This window comes from Cebus imitator, unplaced genomic scaffold, assembly GCF_001604975.1.
Source record: "Cebus imitator isolate Cc_AM_T3 unplaced genomic scaffold, Cebus_imitator-1.0 Scaffold162, whole genome shotgun sequence".
Classification (NCBI taxonomy): Eukaryota; Metazoa; Chordata; class Mammalia; order Primates; family Cebidae; genus Cebus; species Cebus imitator.
This window is the reverse complement of record NW_016107477.1, coordinates 727,369-734,704: the sequence shown is the minus strand read 5'-3', so window position 1 is coordinate 734,704 and position 7,336 is coordinate 727,369. Positions and strand designations below refer to the sequence as shown.

General features: G+C 39.2%; 1 long non-coding RNA gene across 1 annotated transcript in view; it reads right to left on the bottom strand.

Annotated features, from left to right (window-relative positions):
- Positions 1-6,374: 6,374 nt before the first annotated feature.
- Positions 6,375-7,336, bottom strand: part of LOC119473482 — a 20,939-nt gene continuing 19,977 nt past the window's right edge. Inside the window, exon 3 of the long non-coding RNA XR_005202698.1 lies at positions 6,375-6,407. This is a non-coding gene — a long non-coding RNA (uncharacterized LOC119473482). The remainder of the gene's footprint in view (positions 6,408-7,336) is intronic.

The window sequence follows — 7,336 nt, the reverse complement described above, 5'->3', positions numbered from 1 at the left end:
ATATAAGAAAAACCTGAAAATGAATAATTACTGGGAAGAAATGATTGTTTAAATAATAAAGAGCATCTGTGAGGAATGCTGCTCCACAAATATTACACCAAAACTGTGTGACTGGAGGAATGGCACGGGCGACAGATTTTCCTTTTCTTTTTTTTTGAGACAGAGTCTCACTCTGACACCCAGGCTAGAGTGCAGTGGCATGATCTCGATCTTGGCTCACTGCAACCTCTGCCTCCTGGGCTCAAGCGATTCTCCTCCCTCAGCCTCCTGAGTAGCTAGGATTAAAGGCGCACACCACCATGCCAGGCTAATTTTTTGTATTTTTAGTAGAGATGGGGTTTCACCTTGTTGGTCAGGCTGGCCTCGAACTCCTGACATTTTGATCCACCTGCCTCGGTCTCCCGAAGTGCTGAGATTACAGGCATGAGCCACCGTGCCCGGCCTAGATTTTTCTTTTTTGTGTGAACAAAAGTGAGATAAATCCCAACAAATTGCACAGTGTCTCTTCCATCACCATCCACATGTGGTAACTCTTTTCCTTCTCTTTGGAACTGACCACCACGACCATGTCCCAGCTTCATGGAGGTAGACGCAAGTCAGGAAATGTAACTGTGGAAAACAAAACAAGAAAAGCTGACTGCTTCCCAAGGCTCATGAGTGTCCACATTCAGTGATGGGGGATGGACTTTTTATTCCCCAGCAGAGAAGTATCGAGTCCACCCACAAGTTGGTATGTGAACTTATTATTATTCCAGCCAGGTAAGTTAGTCCACGTAGGGTTATAAATTTATTCAAGCAGATTTGATTCAGTGTTGATCTGAAAAAGTGGGTGTTGATACCAAGTACCAGAGTTCCCACCTAAAATAAATCCACACTTACCGTACATCAGTGGTTCTCAATGAGGGGTGATTTTTGGTTCCCCAAGGAACACTTGGCAATGTCTGGAGATATTGTTGGTGGTCACAATTGTGAGTGTGTGTGTGTGTGCACGCACTTGCTCTTGCTTCTGGTGTCTAATTGGTAGAGGCCAGGATACTGTTAAATACACCGTAATACACAGAGCAGCCCTCTCCCGTCCACCCAACAAATAATTCTTTGGCCCAAAATGTCAGTTGGTATTCAGGATGAGAAATGCTGTGATATGTTAAAGATAGCTACAAATGGTTTTCAGCTTCCTTTATCAGGAATGGAATCTATTCTTGCCTGTGACTGGCCCTGACTACTAGAATGCAGGGAGTGTCATATTCAAATTCTTTTTAGTTTCTGCTTTTGCCCCCTGGGGATGCTGCCCTGAGACCGTCATATCAGAAAGAAGCCCAAGGTGAAAGCCCAGGAGACTGAAAGACCTGTTTGTCCCAGATGCACCCAGAAGATTAGCAGACTGACCCACCCCAGCCAGGCCACAGCATGGTGAGAAATAATACATGACTATCTTAATCCAACAAGATGTGGGCTCTTATGCTATACAGCAAGAGATAACCAAAAAAGTTCTATTAAAAGATAATTTGGGTATGCATAGAACTTGCTTTCCCTAGTGTTTCTCAAGTGGTGGGTCATCAGATATTTCTAATAGGCCCAATGGAAGTGGCCCCCAAGAGTGCATCATCTGAAGTAATTGCCTCCTTTTTCTCCATTGATGCAACCAATCACATTGTGCGGGGATTTCTGGGAAAATCCCTCTTCACTAATGAAAAGATTCTAACTACCACTGCGTCTTGCTTTCACTTCTTCCTCTTTGTCTTAGTCAGTAGTAACTGGGATGAGTTTAAGGGAAGAGAAGAGGATAGAAAAGCATTGCAGTACAGAATGGAATTCCCCCTTAAGTCATTTTGTGGTTGTATCCTTCTTGCATTCCACATTCGGTCCTTTGGAAAACCCCCAAAGAGATTGTAATTCTACCCAAAAGCACTAGGAGAACGAGGGGATCACATTCCTTAGGACATTTGAGCCGTCTGTGAAGATAATCTTTTGCAGCCACTCACACCTGGGTGAGCTGTAAACTCGGCAAGATGCCAAGGACCCGCCCGAATGTGGCCTGAAGGACATTGGGAGTGAAGAGGAACAGAGACATCTGACTCTTGTTGGGCAGAGGATTCCCAATCCTGCAGGGGCTGGCAAAGCTCTCTCCTCTCCTCTCTGCTTCCTGAGAAGCTCTAGTTCTCGACTCCAGCCCCCAGTCGTGCAGCATAAGAAATCAGGTGCAGAGCTCCCTCCACCCCAACTTCTGTCCCACATAAGCAGAACTTGTTGAGAGCTGGCTGCGGAGAATCTAGGGGTGTGGTGCTTCATCATCAATACTGAGCGTCCTCCAGCATGAGGGAGACTGCGGTATGGAATAAGGAGGCCTCTGAGTTGTGGGGCACTCATTTTGCAGAACAGCTGAATGAACCACGATGGACTGTAGCCTCAAGCCCCTCTGCTCTAGCCCTGCTCTGTGCTTCAGGGCTGGCTGGCGGAGGCAGGGCAGTCAGTGTCTTTGCCAGAGAAGTCTACAGAGCGGGGAAGGAGGCTCACCGATGTGAGTATGGAGCAGGAGGCACATGGAGAGTCGCCGGCAGTTGAACCCGATCTTTGAGGGAATGAAAGAGACCACCAGCATGACCCCTGCCAGTTATACATGGTGCCTGCGGTCAGGTGGCTTTCAGTTCCTTTATGCATGAGGGATTCTAAACCCTGGCTGCACATTAGAATAGACTGGGATTTTTTTTTTTTTTTTTTAATGCTTATGTCTGGACCCATCTCCACAGAATCTGATAAAAATGATCTGGGCGGGGATCCTGACTCCAGTAGCTCCTAATGTGCACATATTTGTTTGTTACTTTGTTTGGGGGTGGAAAACAACTATTCTTTCATTCTGTGTTCTGGATTAAGGCTTTGCCTTCTTCAGACCTTGGACAGCTCACAGAGGGTTACACCCTCGGCTTTTGCTCCAGAAAAAAACCTCACAAGAGTCCTACTGCGCCCTCTTGTGTCAGCAATGATAACGTGCAGTTCCTAAGGAAAACACTTTATTACACAAGTTACCTCCAGAGAATAAAAATATGCAAAAAAGAAAAAAAATACAAGTAACCTGTAATCCTCACTGTTAGAAAACATATGTATATCTTTGCAGAATTTTTGATAAATTTTGTTCTTTACAAAAATAAAAGATTGTATACGCTGTCTTATTTTACTTAATAACCGTGAATGTGTTTTCATGTAAATGAATTTAATTCTGTATCATTTTAATTGCTTGCATAACTGAATGGTATTTCACATGAAATGGTAGTAAAAATATTTAACATTTATTGGGTACTTATTACATGCCAGGAACTGTGCTAAGTACTTGGTATGGATAATCTCATTGTATAGGCACATTACCCATATGAAGCAGGAATTGTAATTATTCCCATTTTACAGATGAGGGCATCGATGTTAATTTTCCTAAGTGGTGGAACCAGAATGCAACATAAGCATTTTACTCTATATTACCAGGTACATTCAATCTATCACTTACTGTTGTCATATTTGTTGCTTCCTTTGGGAATTGTCTTCTGTTTCTGTCTCTGTCTCTGTCTCTGTCTCTCTCTCTCTCTCTCTCACTGTCACACACACACACACACACACACACACACACACACACACACACACACACACATGCCATAGGACCGTTTCATTATTCCTTATGCTAGACTCTTGGATGGATTCACGGAAAAAGGTATTAATTTTAATGTTCTTACATCTCTTACCAAAATTTCTCAAAAAATGAGATATTACACTCTCAGCATCTTAGCTGAAGGTTAATGGAATGTATGTTGTGTATTCTTGTGTTTTAAAAAGTATCAGCTTTAATTTCTAATATAGCATAGAATATACTAGTATATGGTCTATTGGACTACACTGTTTGACATACCTGTAAACAAATGTGTTTTAGGGTCTAAGTAATCTTTAAGAGTGAAACAGATTTCTAATATCAAAAACTTAGAGCAATGCTGCTCTAGGAAAAGAAGCTGGAGCCCCATTTCTATGCCTGCCCCCTGCGCACCAATGCTCTCTTCTCCTACACCTCTCTTTTTGGTCCATAGACTCACCTTGGCTGTAGGAGCCACCCTTTCCTGTCAAGAAGGCCCTTTTAATTATTTGCGTTTTCATGTCCATCCCTATTTGTATCAATAGGTGTGATAACCATGCAGCCCTACATTTTCAGATAAAATTTTGTCCCTCTATTACCCTCCCTCGGCCTTCCAAGAATGCTGAGATAGGGTCAGCCTGTGTCTGAGGAGAAGCAACTTGGTACTGTGGAAAGAGAATTAGGTGTGAATAGCACTTCTATTAGGGACCAGTTTGGACACGATGGGTAGGTTACCTAATCGCTTTAATCTAGGTCTCCTTATCCATAACAATGAGAACATTATCTACATTTCCTTATCCATAACAATGAGAACATTATCTACATTTTTAGGATAGAGAAAATGAAATGAATTAGATATTTAGTGCCAAGCTAGGCAGAGAATGTGAATTGGACAATGTCTACTGTTTGCCTGTGTCTGTATTCATCCCTTTATTTTCAGCTTTTTTTATGCCTTCATGTTTTATATGTGGCTCTTGTAAATAACATATAACTGGATTTTTAAAACATCCAACCTGACAATCTCAGTATAAGGAGAGAGCTTTATTCATTAACTTGCTTCTCTTTTTCATTCTACCACCTACACATGTATGCTTCTTCAACATATTGTTTAGTCTTGGTTTTTTGAATTTACAAAAATGCAATCACACTGAATTGACTCCTCTGTGAATTTGTCTCTTGCACTCTCCCTTATGTTTTGAGATCATGCATGTTATTGTGTAAAGCTGTAGTTCATTCAACTTCTTCAGTGTATAGTTCATTTTGTGACAATATCAAAATGTATCCATCTGTTGTGTTGCATTAGACATCTGGATTACTTCTGGTAGCATATATACACGTATGTGTGTGTGTATAATACACTCACACACACACACACATATTTATTCATTTTTGCTGGCATGGTCAATACTCCCATGAGAATGTCTTCCAGTGCATATGTGCAGGATTTTCTAGAAGTGAAATTGCAGACCCCAGGGTAGACATGTGTTCTATTTACCAGGCAATGCTACACTGTTTTCTTTTTCTTTTTTTTTTCTTTTTTACCTCTATGACATACAATGATTTTGTGTAATAATTATTATTAATGATCACATGCACTAAATCATATCAGAATCATAGGACTTTACCACTATTTTTGAACATATACCAGTAACATATTTATACAAATACAGCTCAAAGAAAGCCAAACACCATTTCATATTTGACAATGCTTCCTGTGTGATCTTTATAACAAGCCAAATTTCACCCTTTGCATTAGTGTACTATTAATATCAACCCCAATTCTTAATAAAACCTTATAGACAAATCTATCCAATCTTAATCAGTTTAATCATAAGATTCTCATAAACCTTTCATAACCCATTACAATTTTCATTAGAGCAGATCGGTGCTCTAAGAAAAACCTGTTTTACTTTTGTTTTAATATTCAATTTACAGAAAAACTGAATAATACCCCTTTAAGTTTAGCAAATACGTTCACACACAGAATGTCTTTTACAATTAATATTTATAAACCTTCCACAACTTGTTCAAACATTTAGATATTTTCTATCTCACTTAAAACAATCCTTTAGCCCTCTAAACTTAAGCAAGCAATCCACATTCCTTTGCCTTCTTATAGTCTTTTACTAAAAGTATACTCTGCTTTCCTTACATGTAGAACAGTTTTTTCAGTAGTCTCGGATGTATGCTACTATGTTACCTCTTAGCAACTTTTACTTTTGGTGAAAAACCTGGTTAGTAATGGATTGTGTGGAGCCCAGGACATCAGACAAAAGTGCAGATAAGGTCTGACTCTTTCCGACATAGCTAGGGGCATGGCTAACCCAGGCCTTATCTAGAATCTAATACTCCAAAGTATATTCTTTTAGTTATTTAAAAATGTACAATTAAATTATTTTGACTGCAGTCACCCTGTTGTGCTATCAAACACTAGATCTTTTTATTTTTTTCATGCTTTTTTTTTTGTACCATTAAGCATCCTTACCTCCCCCTAGTATCCCACTACCCTCTCTAGCCTCTGGTAACCATCCTTCTACTATCACCATTAGTTCTATTATTTCAATTTCTAGATTCCATAAATAAGTGAGAACATTTGATGTTTATCTTTCTGTGCCTGGCTTACTTCACTTAACTGTAATGACCTCCAGTTACACTCATGTTGTTGGAAAGGACAGGACCTCATTCTTTTCTATGGCTGAATAGTATTTCATTGTGTATATGTACCACATTTTCTTTATCCATTCATCTGTTGATGCACACATAGGTTGCTTCCAAATCTTGGCTGCTGCAAACAGTGCTGTAACAAACATGAGAGTGTGGACGCCTCTTTGATATACTGATTTTCTTTCTTTTGGGTATATATATATATCCAGCAGGGGGATTGCTGGATCACATGGTAGCTCTATTTTTAGTTTTTTGAGGAACCTCCAAGCTGTTCTCCACAGTGGTCGTACTAATTTACATTTCCACCAACAGTGAGAAGAGTCCCCCTTTTCTCCACAACCTGCCAGCATTTGTTATTGCCTGTCTTTTGACTATAAGTCATTTTAACCAGGGTGAGCTGATATCTCATTGTAGTTTTGATTTTGCATTTCTCTGATGATCCATTAGTGATGTTGAGCACTTTTTCGTATGTTTGCTTGCCATTTGTATTATTTTGAGAAATGCCTATTCAAACCTTTTGCCCATTTTAAAATTGGATTATTAGACTTTTTTTCCTATAGAGCTGCTTGAGCTCCTTACATATTTTGGTTATTAATCCCTTGTCAGATGAGTAGTTGGCAACTCTTTTCTCCCATTCTGTGGGTTGTCCTTCACTTTGTTGCTTGTTTCCTTTGCTGTGCAGAACCTTTTTAACTTGATATGATCTCTAAAACCATGTATTGAATAACTCATCCTGATTGGGAAAAAAACCTCTACATTTACATAGGCTATCTTTAACATTTTCCAATAAAAAGTTTTATACTTTTCTCCATGTACTACTTACATGCATTTTATTAGAGTAATGCAAAGTAATATAATCTTACTATTACAAATTATATATTTTATAGTTTTATTTTCTAACGCATTGTTGCTTGTATGTAGAAATACCATTAACTTTCATATATTAAGTTTACATTTAGAAACCTTCCTATGATCTTATTAATTTCAATCACTTCTGTAGATTATTTGAATTTTCAATGCTATCGTCTATAAATAATGAGCTTTGTATTTTCATTTCCAAAT